At 44.6% G+C, this 16,653-nt stretch overlaps 2 long non-coding RNA genes across 2 annotated transcripts; one reads left to right on the top strand and one right to left on the bottom strand.

Annotated features, from left to right (window-relative positions):
* The first annotated feature begins 464 nt into the window (after positions 1–464).
* On the top strand, positions 465–7,698 carry LOC115089483. Its single transcript, XR_003856109.1, has 3 exons — positions 465–876; positions 4,619–4,760; positions 6,718–7,698. It is a non-coding gene; the product is annotated as an uncharacterized LOC115089483 (long non-coding RNA).
* LOC115090439 lies at positions 3,140–15,924 on the bottom strand. The gene is made up of 3 exons (XR_003856397.1): positions 14,948–15,924; positions 7,699–8,089; positions 3,140–3,444 (listed from the first exon to the last, which is right to left on the bottom strand). It is a non-coding gene; the product is annotated as an uncharacterized LOC115090439 (long non-coding RNA).
* Between the last annotated feature and the right edge of the window lie 729 nt (positions 15,925–16,653).

Genomic DNA, 16,653 nt, shown 5'->3' on the forward strand with positions numbered 1-16,653 from the left:
GATTAAACTTAATGAATGCCCAGTGAGTAATTGGCTTAGGCAGTATATTAAATGTAATAAATACATAAATAAATAAATAAGGATGTTGCAGGAAATACCAGAAATGCCTGTACCTGGTTAAGCTCAAGGGAGTAGGGATCCTAGCTCCACTGGTTGGCAATTGCGTACTACCTTGTGAGCTGGGTATTGTTTTCTTGGAGGGCTGTGCTCTATATGGAAATGAATGCAGGAGTAGCTTAGTGGTTAGAGCAGTGGACTATGAACTTAGGGAAACCAGGATTCAAATCCCATTGCTGCTCCTTGTGACGTTGGGAAAATCACTGTATCCTCTATTGCCTCAGGTACACCCCCGGCGGTAACGGGGCGGGCCTGCGAAAGCTGGCAGCCATCGCACCACTGTGGTGCACTGGCTGCCGGCTTTCACACCAAATAACTACACCATAAAAGGTGTAGTTATTCTTCACGAAACTGGCGGCGATAAGGGTCCTTACCTTTTGCCGCCAGCGCTGTCTCCGGAGAGTCGGTCCCGGTGCTGCCCTACTCCTCCTCTTCTGGGGCCGACTCCGCCCCCATTTAGTGATCACACGCATGTGATCGCTTTTGAAAATGACCCCCTTAGATAGTAAGCTCTTGGGGGATAGGGAAATACCTACAGTACTTGCATATAATCCACTTTAAAGTGCCTGAAAAGCAGAAAGTCAATAATTATTATTAAGTAAAGGAGTTTGCTGCGATATGCTGTTGTGGATTTATACTTTATAATTTTCTATCTCCTCCAGTAAATAAATCTGCTTGTTGGAACCACCGTGCCCACCTATACCATGAACTTTTTCTTATCCAGGGTTTGGATCCATGGGAAAGCATTGTGGAGTCTAGGTACTAACATGTTAAAACCAGCATGCAATGCACATTTTCCATCAATTTTAGTGCAAGCATTATAGTGGGACTTGCATCCTAGTGTACCAAGTTAATGAGATGCACAATATGATAAAATTAAAATGGCAAAAGAGAAAACATATAAAGGTGATTTCAAACAAATCAAGAAAAATTGTTAAGGTACCAGATCTACTAACAAAAAAACATATAATTTAGTTGTGTCACATGGGATCAGAGCCCTGCATGTATCAGAGTATGCAGAGCTTAAGGAATCAATCATTTATCCCAATAAATTTTTTATGAGTGCTACTATAAAAACATTTTACAAGAGCCAAAATATGCAATGAATCCTTGTAGGTCCAACAATACAAAATACAAAGTGTACCCAAACACAGTACAAAAAACACTTGTGCAACCTTTTTTGCAAGAGTGTTTAATGCAGTACCATAGTCCCAACATTGGCCAATTTTTCAGCGAACAGCATGTCTCAGGGGAACTAGAAAAGTTACTTAGCCAGTGTCGATCTGTAGAAGCTCAATCCTGGCCCTCAAGGTCACAAAATACCATCAAATTAGTGTTGCATTTGGCAGTCCATGGGGCAGGCTCATGGACCGCTGTCCTTATCTCCAACTGCGAGCTGACGCAACCTCTCCCAATGCTGGGGAAGACTCCCAAATAGACACGTGACAGGCCATTGCATTCTGCCTCAACTGATAATGCTTCTGCAGCAAAGACCACAGAATGGAAGCATGGCAGGCCGCCATGCTCAGCCAGCCTCCGACACTGCGGCCTCCCCTAGCCCTCTTAAGACACACGCGCACCTGACTTTGCCCCTCTTAAAGGGCCCACAGTGAGAAAAGGCCACCAACATCCAATGATGACATCACTAGCATGGGCCTATAAAAGGCCACTTCAGCAGCTCATCCTTGCCTCAGCAACAGGTCATCTACCGTTGGTAGAGCTAATTGCATCAGTGTGTTCCTGATCTTCATTCCTGTGTTTCTGGTCATTGTCTTAACAGTTCTTGGTCTTTTTCCTGAGTTCTTCATCTTCGTCCTGTGGTCATTTTTCAGTTCTTCAGCTTCATCCTGTGATCAGTCTTCAGTTCTTCAGTGTCTTCTCCTGCCCACCTATGCTGTTCTTCGCCTCCCTGCCTGCCTTTCCATCCCATCTTCCCTCAGACTTATCTCTAGTTTTGACCTGGCATGCTCAACACTTGACTATGACTGAACTCTGCCTGCCACTGACCACTGTCTGATTCTTGACTACAATTGAACTCTGCCTAACCCTGACCACTGCCAGACTCTCAACCATGCCTGAGTGCTGACTGCCTTGACCACTGCTAGTCTCCAACCATGCCTGTACCTATCCTGTCCCAGACCCTGGCCTGTGACTCACCCATCTCCACAGATTTCCACTTTGTCAACAGAGGCCCATGCCTAAATCCTGCTGGCCCCAGCACCTGAGAGCTCAACCTAAGGGGAACGAGGGCTGGTATAGGTGAAGCTCCAGTTGGGCCTCTGCCACAGCCAGTTCAACCAGCCAACAGTGGGGACCTGCAGGGCTCCTGCCTGCAGGTTGTGCCAAATCCACTTCGGTCCAAGGATCAATGCCCGCAACAATTAGGTCCCAAACATGGAGGACATCACCTGACTCGAATCCAGCAGCTGACAGAGTATACATGCAGGCATTCTGCTGATGTCATCTGTTTCAGAGCCCATGTGATCCTCAGAGCCAATCACTTCTTGATATATGCAAACCCTCAAAATTCTGAAAGGAAATGATGAAAACACTGACAAAATTAAACTATAGTAAAAAAATAATAAAATCATAATTTAATTTAAAAAAAACAGACAAATCCTTCTCAGCATTCAAACCCCATGGTTCTACAGTCCTTAGACAGTGTATTCACAGTTCATCCATCACAGGGGCAATTTATTACATAGACAACACTTGAGGATTGACCTTCTATTGTGAAGTGGAAAGAAATCTGACAATGGCAAGATTTCTGTGGGATATCTAAGCTGTCAGTGTCCTTAGAAACAGGACACAAAGAACACCAGCCACAAGAAGCATGTCTTCCCGGAACCCCATTAACCAACTGAGGAGTCATACTGAACTCAGAGCGGACCACAAGATCTTTAATATTCTGGATAACAGCTTAATGTGAGGACAAATTTGAGCTCTCTCTAGTTTGCTTGATTTTTTTCCTCTTTTCTTGCTTAGCCACTATGGTTAAGAAGAAAGGCAAGGTCTGCAGGGCTCCTCCAGCTCCCTCAGGGGAGTGTCTTATCTGGCAGACAAAGATAGATGAGCTTCTTGCACAAACTATGGTTCATTCACTCGGTGCAGTGTCATTGACCACAAGTAAATGCATGGTCCAATTTGGAGACCTTACTTATCTCGGGTTCATCAGCAATTCTAGATCCTCCGGGTAGTGCAGAGCACAGCAGTGCAGTTCTGTTGCCCCTGATGATGTGGAGAGATGTGCCGGCAGGGATGGTGTCTGGTGGAGAACTCCTGCTCTCTCTTGCAGAAGTTTGCAAGAAGATGGCTATGAAGGATAACCTGGAGGATCAATAGAGGAGCAGTCTAGCTAATTGATTGGTTATCATATGTGCCCCACAGTCAGTCAGGTTTTCAGCATATTCTCATGAGTTCTATTTGCATACATTTGGAATAAGATCAAGTTTAATATACATATTTAGTTACCCAAGGGTTTAGTGTATAAAGTTACATGTATGTATGTATCCCCTTTACTAAAATCACATCATAGGGAGATAAGGAGCACACATAAGGCAGCCCTTTCTGAATTAGTACACTTTACAACAGAGAAAAGTTTACATGGTCCAGCAGGAGCTGTATTCGCCTGAAGCAGGCTGCTATTGAAACGTCTACTGAGTAACCTCGATATCCCATAGGCTTCAGATGTCATTGAAAAAAAAAGCTATCTTTCATTTATTACAGAGAATGATGGCCTAACAGCCTTAATAAAGGTGTCTGAGAAATGTAGCTGCAACAAGCCTACCCCCTCTCCATGCTCACACTGGCTATCCTTGCTGGTAGGGCTTTGCTTCTTTCCAGAAAGCTCCTTGGTTCCATCTGCCAAATCCTGCATGGAATTAACCATGTGTATATCTTTCCAAGACCGACCTTCAAATGCAGATCTGCCAGCAAAAAGACTGTGTTGCTCTCTGTGTTCGAATAAACATCAAGAATCATTTGCTAATTGAGTATTCTCACACAAAAGCTACCAGCTGTGAGCTATCAGAGACTTCTTGGTGTTTCTCTGACCTTGCCCCCTCACCCACCTTCACCACCAGTAATTTATAAACACTCTCACACCAAACATATTCCAGCCAATCAGAGTTTGTCTAGCACGTGAAGCTGGTTCAGACCTGTTATTTTTCATTGGCTGTATCACAGGCCAAAAGGTTGGTAAGGTAAGTAAGCTACAGAGACCCTTTAGAAACTATTGGCCTGATATATTGTAAGACACAGCACACATAGAAATTACTAAAAAATAGATGGGGGGAAAAAAGGGTGCTGTTTCTTATGCAGAGAAAAACTTTATTAAACCTAACCTTTATCCCCCTCCCCACCAGTAGATGAAAGCTAACTGCAATCTTTATCTCTAATGTCATGTTCACTCTCCTCAAATATAAATCATCCAGGATCCTGATGATTAAGTATTCATCCACACATACCATGATTTTCTAACATCCAATATATATTTGTGTAGATGGAATAGCAGAAGGCTCCATGGCTTCAAGGACAGGCAGTCTGGCCCAGGTTTTTCCCACATTGCAAACTCTAGGGAGAAACACCTGATCAGACCCTAAAGTCCCAGAGCAGATGCATCCAGCTGTTATCTCAAAATACAGGTATGCCACAGGTTTAAAGAAAATATACATGTGTATGATACATGTATTTATGCTAGTAATAACAAACCCACGTATATTTGCTATTTCATGTAAAATGTACTTGCATATATCCTGCCCCTCTACATGTGCAAAAACGTTCAATTTATGTGTCTATGCGGGGATAAAGGGCTTGCTCCCAGTACATAACTTTATACTTGCACCATGTCCTGATGGAGTGGAGTTCTAGTGAGAAAGCCCAGCTTCCCATAAAGGAATTGGACCTTCTTGTTCATCAGGTCATGAAGGGCCAGCATCTGCTCTTTTGGCCTCCTCTCCAGGAGAGTGGGCTCATACAAGAAGGAGATGATGTGGGAAAAGATCTGTCATAGGCTGAATGCGGTCTTTCATAATATCTATAGTGTGAAAGACCTGAGCCACAAGTGGCAGGACCTCTGACATCTCGTCAAACAGAAGCAGGCCAGGATGAGAGCTGAGGGGCCAGCCAGGACACCTTCACCATAGTTGAATGGATGGTGCTGAGCACCATTTTGGATACAGCTATGGGAGAGGTTGGCCTATTAGACACCTCATAACCTGCAGGCAAGCAAGGTGAGCATTTTATATAGAAAAGTCAGATATCATATGTGTATGGAACGACACCACATTGCCCTTGTCCAATGAAGGTCCTGGACACTTGGGCATATAGGGAGGCCAACGAGCACCCTAGGTCTCCTGACCTCCCAATGTTTCTGGACAGGTTAAAAAGCTGAGTATTGGATTAGTAATTATGCACTTGTAAGCACTGAGACTTTTCCAGTTCCTTAGTTGAACTCTCCAATAATGCACTCTGCACAGCTATGGTATGCTAGAAGCTTTATTGATTAATGGCTTGGAAATGAATGTCTAACCAGGAACGTTTTCTGTATGTATACAGAAACTACAAGACCCCACTTTCCTGTCACCTTCAGATCCATTACACTTCTATCCTGAGCCCCCTCTTGCAGTAGATGAAACATAGCTGTAATCTTTATCTCCAATGTCATGTTCACGCTCCTTACAGTCTAAGGTAACTTGTAGCAGAATCAGACTTAGACCCTGGTGACCATTCCCGGGCAGGATGCCCTACTTGTAGTAACTCCCTTTATACTACTCTGCATTTTGGACCCTCTTTCTCTCATCTCTCATACTTCCCATAAGTCCTCACCTACACAGCTTCTCCTCTACCCTCCCCTGAGCCTCCGTTGTAAAGATACCATCCCTATACTGACACTCAGGGAACACCCCACCCAAAGGGTTAGTGCAGCACCTCTACTGCCAACAGCCATTATGCTTACAGCTGATAGGCTAGGTCTGATGGAAACCTCTGTCCTACTGAGGGTACTCAGACCAGCTAAAGGCACATATAGGATGTTAGTAAGTGGCTGAGAAATCTTTTAAGGGGACACAAATGGCCAGCCCCTTACATACAGAAATGTTACGTGCTTCAAAAATAATTTGGTCTACAGTGCAGATAGCTGAGCATTCATGAGTTCAATTGCCATCTGGCTCCAGATTTTCTAAACTGGTTGATCCAATCCATGCTTTACCGCAAGGCATGCAGGGACTTGTAGTCTAGTTTTTCTAAGGGACAGCATTATGAGAGTCAAAATTACTAGTCCTAGAATGCTATGGCTAAATTCAAGGACTGGATCTTCCTGTTCTCAACATCTAGGAACCTGTAAGCAATCCTTTTCAAGATCCATACCATGTAGTAGGCCCTCTCTCTGGCTTTGCATTTTAGTACATAAGAAGTGTTTCCAGGATCTACGTATATCTGTACCATAGGAATGCTTTCTATACAGTTTGTAGTGTAGCAAGAGGTACTATATTAGGGATCATGGAGCTATTCTATTAGGCAGAAAGGAAGATCATGTGAGTGTGAATAAAAATACCTACATACCATGTATATTTAAATTATGTACAACTTTCCATTTTGCAGGGGAGCAGCCTGACAATGACTCTGATGACCCAGGATCAAGTGGCCTCCGAGGGACAAGGCAGTGCTCACAGGTGCTACCTTCTAGCCCAGAGGAGGATGCTGAGGCAGAAGATGAACCCACAGAAGAGCATCAATAGCCTGTGATGGAGATGGAGGAGGAAGAGGAGGAGACCCAGCTGATCACTACTCTTTCCCTTCACTTGATCTCAGGCAACTTGCAGATAGTCAGCAAGAGGGTAACTCATCTCTTCTAGAGAAGAGGAAGTGCAGACCACTCCTGCCGAGAGGTGCATCGTTGATATCAATTCTCGAGAGATGGAGGAGATTGCAAGGCCTCAGGGATATTGTGAGGGAAGAGATGCAGGGCATGCAGCAGGAACTATGGGGCATTCATCAAGAAATGCAGGTCCAGACTGCAATGTGGAAGGAGATGCTGCAGAGAATAGCTCCCTGACAGTCGCAGCCCTCACCAGCTCACTCTTACATGATGCCCTACTGAATGCAGCCACCACCAGCCTTTTCTGCATCATCAGGCTGGATGCCCCCTCCCCAGACTTGAACTCACCGTGCACAGTTGACAGTTCACCTGAAGCAGCGATCACCACCACCCATCATGATACTACCTCCACTTATGCCACCACCACCACTGCCAGTACCAGAAAGAGATGCTCCCACCTCCCCGAAGGAACAGGTGGCTGAGGAGGAAATGCCCACCACAGCTACCAGTCTATCCCCTCGACTGACAGAGCCCTGCAGGTCCCTCCAGCATCTATGTTGATGGGCCACTGCTACCAGACCCATGCCCTCTGAGAGCAGTATCAGCTGTGACAGGACACAGCTGCGGAGGATTGCCAGAACTGGACATTCCAAGGCACCAGAGCTTCCCCCATACTGAAAAAGAGGGTAGCCAAGGAAGCCCTAAATTGATTTAATAAATTAGCCATCACATTGAGCACATTATGTAAATAAATGCATGCTCACCTTTGAAAATGTCTTTGTTTCAGAGTGTTCCTTTCCTCTACAGCCCATCATTGACTCTGGTGATGTATCTTCTGCAATTCCTCCTGATTCAGGTCATATGTCTCCTCCTCCTCGTCATACAGATGATCCTCTGGAGGAGGCACACCTTGGGGTTTGGCATAGTTATAAAGCATATAGCAGGTTAGAAAGATCTCAGAGACCTTAGCTGGATTGTAGAGAAGGTATCCCCCAGATCTGTCCAAACAATAAAAATGTGTTTTGAATAGGCCAAAGGTTCTCACGATGACTGCCCTGGTCTGCTGGCAGGCCCTGTCATAACAAACATCTGCAGAGGTCTGTGGGTTAGCCAGTGGGATTGTGAGCCAGGTTTTGAATATATATCCTCTATCGCCTGTAGGGAAAAGGCAAAGGATAGCAGTTAGATATGCCTTTGGGTTGGGCAGCTGGATAGTTCACAGAAAAGAGCTAGAGTGATCCTCCTGGGCCAAACCTGTCAGTTCACCTAGATATGAGGGAGACAATAGGAAGGGGTTAGTTGGTGTGTAGTGATAGTTATAAATGCATTCCTACCTAGAAGCCCACCCCCAGTGATGTGGCCTTCCTGGAAATGGTTATGAATTCCTGACTGCGAGAGGATGCAGGCATTGTGGATCCTGGAAACCTGGAGACGATATCCAAGATGATGCCCTTGGCATCACAGATCCCATATTGAGGGAGTGGAAGCAATTGCGGTTGCAGAAGGTTGTCTGCCCCTGGTGCCCTATAGGGATGCAAGTACAATTGATAGACCCAAGACAGGGGAAGCGTGCTCTTTTCTAGAAATCAGTCATGATTTACTGTTGATGATGTCTGCTCTGAGAGAAGGATATAAGGTGGGGTGTTTTCTGTGACCCCTAGAGGATCGGGGACCCCTAGAGGATCGGGGAGCCAAAAATGCCAAGGTGGTAGTGACCTTGATGTGCATGGGTGATAGGCTTCAGATTCGGTTCTAACTGCTGGCAAAGGTACAATATGATTTCCTTGTTGAATCTCAACCTGCATATGACTTGCTCCTCTGACAAATCCAAAAACTGTGCCCTAGCCCTGTATACTCTCTGTAAGGGATATCCCCTCCTCCTCCACACAATACCAAAATTTCAAAACAAATAGGCATTTGAAAAAAAGATTGTTATGGTTTGTGGACCCTTGGCCCGAGGTATGAGTTGTTACAACCTGTGGGGAGGCGCCCCACAGGCCCACACCATCGGGAGGCGAGGTCAGGCACGGCAGGGAGCTCTGGGTAAGACTGAGGAGGGGTCCCGAGGAGTCAGGAGGAATTCCCCAATAGACAAGCAGGCTGACGATAATACCTTGATTGAATCCCCCAAAGGGGAAGGTGCCAGGCTGGTCGTAGAGTGGGAGGCTTGAGACTGGTGTGCAAGAGGGATAGTGGAGAGACACCCCCAAGGAGCAGAGTAAGGAAGTTGCAGCTGTAGTGACACAGGCTAACCCATGAGCAGGGAAGCCCAAGTCCGGTCTCCGATGATGAAGTAGATAGAACCTGAGGAGCAGGAACACAAACAGTCTCTGTATGATAGAGAAGACAGCCCCGAGGAGCAGAGAAGTGCTGGTAGTCCAGTATCACGTAAGCACGACCCAGAGGAGCGGGGAGGCGCGGACAGTCACAGTAAAGCACAAGGACACTGTCCCGAGGAGCGGGATGATGCTGAGAGTCTCTTGAGAAGTAGGAGGACGCAGCTCCGCGGAGCGGGGAAGCGCTGACAATCCAACACAGCACGTAGGCACAACCCCGAGGAGCGGGGAAGCGCTAGAGTAAACTCCCAAGTGGTAAGGGTGTTCCAGGGAGCAGCCCTGAGGATCGGGGAGCCTTGCAGAGTAGGACTTCAGGAAGCGCAGGGCCAGCCCGAGGAGCGGGGGAGGCCAGGAGACAAAGTCCATGTGAGAGTGCCCACTGGCCCCCGAGGAGCTGGTACCAACGGAGTCCAATAGCGAAGCCACAGGAACACAGAACAGGAGCTAGCAGAGACGTACGGAACTTGTTGCCAAGTCACTAGCTGAGGGCAAAGGTGGAGCTTAAGCACCATGACCTGATGACATCTTCAAGCAGGTACGCCCCCAAGGTTCCCACCAAAGAGGCTTCAAAGGAGGGCCCAGTGATGCACATGCATGCCTAGGAAGGCCCTGAGATGACATAGCTGGCGGTGGCATCTCAGCTGCCACGAGGAGCCATGGGGACCACGGCAGTAGAGATTGGCCTGTGCCACAAGCAGACCCGAGGACTGGCAAACAGTGCAGAATGTAAGTAAGCACAGTCACAGCCATCTGCAACCAACAGACATAACAAAGATCCTGCTGCTGACTTCACTGAAGACTTATGGTGATCACATATTGAATGACGACTTTCCTGCATTGCTTCTTACTCCTTTGGGACTTCCCACTAAATCAGAACCAGACTCTTTTGCAGGGTTTCTCAACCCAGTCCTCTTCTTGGGACACGCCCAACCATTCTAGTTTTCCGGATATCCACAATGAATATGCATGAGATAGATTTGCATACAATAGCGGCAATGCATGCAAATCTATCTCATGCATATTCATTGCAAATATCCTGAAAACCAGATTGCCTGGGTATGACCTGAGGACTGGGTTGAGATGTAGCCCATCTGCTCTGATGGGCTACAGCTCCATGACCCTTCATTTGCAACTACCTAAGGATTTTCTGCTATTTTTCTATCTCCCTCCCAAACTCAGTCTAACCATCATGCTGACAGTCCTCAGCCAGAAAGCACAAACCCAAGCTCCCTCTGGAATCTGTTTAACAGGGACCCTAAGTCTGGTCTCTAGCAATGGCTAAAATTCCCTCCTGCTAGGGGTTGTGAACGCTGCTTCTGCAGCATCCCGAGCCCCAACCAGCCCAGGGAGGAGAAGACCTGGCCTTAGAATCAAACCCAGGTCCTCTGCATGGCCATGCCTAGCACTTACCACTGATCCACCAAGCCAGCCCTGGATTTCAGCATAGCCATGATAAATATGTATGAGATAGGTTTGTATTCACTAGGAGCCAGATTTTCAAAAGCATTTACTCGAGCAAAACTGTTTTTTGCTTGAGTAAATACACTTTACTCAAGTAAGTGGGCTTTTCAAAATTGCTACAATATATGCCATTGAATTGTCCATAGGATTTACTCAAGTAAGTGCACTTTACTCGAGTAAATAGCTTTTGAAAATTGCTACAATAGTAGCTACATTTACGCATGTAACTCCTTTTGAAAATTACTCCCAAAGTCTCCAGTGTATGCAATTCTATCTCATGCATATTCATTAGGGCTGTCCTGAAAAGTGGGCTGGTTAAGTGTGCCTCCAGGACAGGGTTGAGAAATACAGCCTTCAGCTAACATAAAGATTCATTGGTACAGGGAAAGGGGATGCCTAGTCACGGCATGCTGAATTCTACCAGGACACAAAATGTAAAAAATTTGCAGTTAGTTCTAACCACTACAAATTTATATGACAAACTCAATGGCATGGCTCCTGTCTGCGTCTCTCTTTCTAATATACCCAAGCCTGGACTTCCACAAAGTCCACTTGGCCTTTTGTGTACTGCAGCAAAATTTTGGGAAAGGCAGAGGGTTGCAGTGGATCTGCACTCAAGTCCCCTGCCCCAATAAATGGTCCAATAAACATCCCCTTGAGGTCAGTAAGATTTCACAGTCCCAGGGGTCTGCGCAAGGCCAGAGCAGCTATGGGCACTGTCAGGCCCATCTTCGGCCTCTGAGGCAGAGGCTGAGACGCAGAGTGGGCATACCTGGGAACTCTTACTTCTCTCCCTCTCCCACACACACACTCACTCACGCTCTCTCATTCACACTCATGCGCTCTTATTCTCTTGCCCCAAACCCACCGATGACAGCGGCCATCGCTTCCATGCCTGCGGGACCAACAGATATCCTCCAGCGTCTTCCCCTGCAGAGGCCCAACAGATCTCTTCTTCCCTTCTCTTGCAGAGGCCCACACTCCTCCTTGCGGCCACAAGGCCTGACGTATCTCCTCTTTCTTCCTTCCAGTGGGTGGGTCCCAAACTCCTTCTCCTTCTTCCAGTGGCGCAGCAGGCCTGACAGATCTCTTCCTGGCTGCGCCCAGATGACTTCTTTCAGGGTCCGCTTCTTCCGCAGGACCTGGAGTTTTCTGATTTTAGCCCAAAGTCCTGGCAATTTCTTTAGAATCCCAGTCTCTCCAGACCAAATGCAAGACCCTGCTATGGGCACCCACCACAGGCTATGTTTAATCTTCTAAGGGAGGGAGACAGTAGCACACATTGCCTAGGGGCATGGAAAATCTAGATCTTGCTACTACACCTCAGCTTTTATCCTTTATATAAACTTTACCCAAATTAAAGAGTATAAAACCTCACAGAGTTCTGTTAGTACTGAAAAAGCAAACTACAGCGAGGTCTCTTTATCTCCTTTCTACTGTCTCCCTGCCCCCTCCCTCCAGCAAACCTCTTACCTTTCTCGCTTTCCCTTCCTCCTTCTCCTCTGCACTTCCCTTTTGCTCCCCTGCCATCCCCCAGAGTTTTAGGCCACAGACTGCTCTCTTTGATTGTGCTCAGCACTGAGCAAAGAATTCTTGGAAACTTCCTCTGGGCCTTGCCACAGCAATTCCTAGAACTGAGTTTATAGCTGCTGACTCCACTGATCTGATTCCTAGTACATCTAGCCCCTCTCTACCCTCCGTCCTCCGCCCATTCCCCATCCACGTATTCCTTCATCCCATGCACAGCGTACACAAAAGTATTATTTTCCACAACCTCTTTTTTTTTCTAAGAAAATGGATTGGAAAAATTAGTCAATTAAAAATGCAGGGATTGTATGTAGATTGATGTTCGATATATAAATCAGTTCAGGCTTTCCATCCACAAGTCTCTGATTTGCAAGCACAGTGGTCATTGTCTCACTCTGCCAAACTAGATTTAGAGGATTTTCCTGTTCAGTGGTGGAGGAAGATCAAGAACCCCACACCAGTTCCCCCCTCCTATCTCCCCTATCTGCTGCCAGCTCCAGCTGAGCAAATGAAGCATTAGATCTAAATGTATGTGTTTTTCCTAGCAAAGTTCTTGGAACTTAGTTAATGATCCTCACAACAGAGACTGGTCAGCTCCTGCCTAATCACGGAGGCCTCAGGAGAAATATGCTGTAGAGGTGAGATCAGGTGAAGTGCAGGAACCTATTGTCTAAAATGCTTTGCCATTCTGTGTTGGGGAAATGGGAATATCTTTGAAGAGAGACTGACAGTGTATATACATGGATGACAGCATACAGTTCAAAAACTGCCAGAAATCTGCCCCATGGTGGATCTGAACTCATAGAGCTGCCATGGGTTACCAGAACAAACTACAGCAAATCTATGTCATGGTTCTGTCCACATTTACTGTGGACCATGGAGATCCTGGGCTTGCAGGTGAAAATGGAATCATAGAAAAATAGAATAGGAAGGGACCTCAAGAGTTCAACTATTCCATTCCCCTGTTTCCAGACAGGATTTGTTGTTCCTATTCCTAACCATCCCAGGTAGATGTTTGTCTAATCCACTTGTAAAAACCTTCAAAGATGGACATTCCATCACATCCAGAGATAACTTGTTGTTCCAATGCTTGACTGCCCTCAGTTAGAGAGTTCTTCCTAATGTTCCCTGCTGCAGTATAAGCCCATTACTTCTTGTCCTATCCTGGGGAGATGGGAAAATAGATCCCTGTCCTCACCAACTTCTCTTTTTATATAATTAAAGTATGGTATCAAGTCACACCTTCGTCCATCCTAAAGTACCTAGTTCCTCAACTGATCCTCATTGATTATATTTTCTAAGTCTCTATTTTACAGATCTTCCATTAATAGTCCTCAATTTCTCCACATAGTTCTGGAAGTTTTGGGGTCAAAACTGGACACAGTATTCCAACAATAAACCGTCATATATTTTATATGTATCACTCCTGCTAACATACCCAGTACTGTGTTACCGTTATTTATTCATAACTTAAATTTATAAACCATCCCCATGGTAATAAATCCAAGTGGTGTACATAAATGAGTATAAGCATAAAACAAGAACAAAATCCACAGCTAACAAGACAGGTATAAATATGCACACACTCGGGCCGATATAGTAAAGCGTGTGCAGCTGAGTGCACTGTTTTATCTGTGGTTGGATGCACGTCCACTACACCTTATACAATAAGGGGTTTAGCGCATCCAAAATGCATGTCCAACTCACCCCTTCCCCCCCGAAACTAATAGTGCTTATCACATGCAAATGCATGTTGATGAGCGATTAGTCATTTGCCCCAGATACAGAAAAAAAAAAATGTGTGCTCGATCCACACATTTTGCACTCAGAAAAAGTGTTCAGAAAAGCAGAAAATACTGCTTTTCTGTACATCCTCCGACTTAATATCACAGAAATACAAAGTCACAGCCTTAGACAGCAAGTTTAAAAAGATGCATGACCAAATGAATGAATTGAAAAATACAAAAAAGGAGACTGGGAAATGTATGGAAGTAGCAGAACCACAGAGAAGGACATTAAAATGTTGAAAGGCAAAGTAAAAGCTTTAGAAAAAGAAGTGGGTGAGAAAGATGAGAAAAGTGATGATTTGGAGAACAGGCCTTGCCAAGGAAATTTGCATCTTGTGGAGATAACTCATGAACCACTGAATTTGTCAGAGCCTGGCTCTTGCATGAACTGGATTTAAAAGGTATGCACAGGAAGATAGTTTTGAGAAGGCTCATCATTTGGATGCCAAAACTTCTGTGCAATCACAACCAAGAGTGGTAAGAGCAAGCTCTTAAACTATGCACATAAAGCTATTATTCTGCAAGTTTACTGACAAAAGAAGAATATTTTCCTGTCATGGAAACAAAGTTTTGATTTTTCAAGACTCCTCTAACTGGGTTTCCAGTCCGCAGAAAGAGTTTGTAGCAATTTGCTCTAAATTAGCAAAGAATAATATTAGATTTGCACTTCAATATCTGGCAAAACTGAGAATCCGGCATAAGGATAAATAAAAAAAATCTTTGAAATAGCATCTGCAGTGAAAAAGTTTATTAGTCAGATCCTGAATGGAGAGAATGGACTTTTCAGGAAGTTTCAATTTGAGTCCAGGTTGCTACTGCTGGTATTAAGGATGTGATGTGTAGACAAATGATTCGTTTCTACTGATCCGAATGCTAGAGATTGACCTGATTATAATAAATACCTTTTCCGTTTTTGTGACTGGATCCAATGGACCTGAGTATTCCAGGATAAGGTGATCCTAATAAGAAACGTTTTCCTTTTCCTTTTTGTGCTTATTCAAGTTGTGACTTTGGGTAAACTGCTTTTTCTTTTTTGTTCAGGATCTGTGTTTCTTTTTGGCTGTAATAGAAATTCAACACCAAATTCTGGATATTGGTGAATAGACTTTAGTTGCACTTCGCACCAAACTGTTGCATAGTTACTTGTAATAATTTTTAGATAGAGTTACTGTATGTTTAGTGTAGGAAAGTACCTAATTTTTTGTTTCCTTTTTTCTCTTTTCTCCTTTTTGCTCTCAGTTTGAAGCTATGCTAAGTAACTATGTGCTTACAATAGATTAAAATAGTTTCTGTATGCAGGCTACTAAGTCCTCACTGTATAACTATACAAAATAAATCAACACTTATGAGGAATCTAATCTTTTACACTAAAGTCATTTCAATAATATATTCTTAGGGAAATCGTATCAGAAAATAATGTGCACTTACAGTCGTCTGGCTCTTGCCCACAAAGGGCTGCAACCAGTATCGTGCATATGGCACTTAAGATCACCTCATTTACCTTTCCCAATGTTTTTATTTATTTATTTATTTTTTAAATTGCTTCAATCATGCATTGTGGGTCACCAACTTTAAAAACCCTTGTAAAAAGTACATGAATTTTCAAATCACTTATAAACCACTTATCTTGAATTTTTCCCGACACCGCGGTGTTCCAATCTTTCATCTGCTGTACTTGATTGTTAGTCCACTGTTTCCTCCTTATGATAAATACTGTCCACCGCGTTTTACATGCTGTTCAAATCCCAAAACACAGTTTCTCTCTCTCAGTGCTGCCTTCCACATTACACACGCTGTGCAACTCCCAACATTGACAATGTTTTGGCGTTTACTAACTATCGCCTTCTTCAGGGGATTCATTTCTTTTCTTCAGCTGCAACCAGCTCCTTCCCACAGCACACTTTCAAACAATGGCGTCATTGGGAAAGAGTAAATGAGGTGATCTTAAGTGCCATATACACGATACTGGTTACAGCCCTTTGTGGACAAGAGCCAGATGACTGTAAGTGCACAATACTTACAATAGATTACACATTTAAATGCCTTGAGGTAGCTCTCTGATGGGGAAGGTTTGGAGGCCAATATTCAGTAGGTCATTTAGTGGATACATTATCTGGCTAAAGTTATCTGGATAACTGAATATAATTGTTTAAAGTTATCCATGATAGGAAGGCCAAATGATTGCCAGCATGGTTAAAAAGCGAAGTGAAAGAGGCTATTTTAGCCAAAAGATATTCATTCAAAAATTGGAAGAAGGATCCATCAGAAGAAAATAAAGCAAAGCATAAGCATTGGCAAGTTAAATGTAAGACATTGATAAGACAGGCTAAGAGAGAATTTGAAAAGAAGTTGTCCATAGAGGCAAAAACTCATAATCAGGGTGGGGGCGGTGCAAAGGGGGTGCGGGCGCAAGGCAGAAGTCGCACCTACTATCCTTGCACCGGCCCTGCTCATAATAAAAACTTGTTTAAATATATCCGAAGCAGAAAGCCTGAAAGGGAGTTGGTTGGACCATTAGATGATAGAGGGGTTAAAAGGGCAATTAAGGAAGATAAGGCCATCATGGAAAGACTAAATTAATTCTCTGCTTCTGTGTTTACTGAAGAGG

The sequence above is a fragment of the Rhinatrema bivittatum genome, chromosome 4, assembly GCF_901001135.1.
Source record: "Rhinatrema bivittatum chromosome 4, aRhiBiv1.1, whole genome shotgun sequence".
NCBI lineage: Eukaryota > Metazoa > Chordata > Amphibia > Gymnophiona > Rhinatrematidae > Rhinatrema > Rhinatrema bivittatum.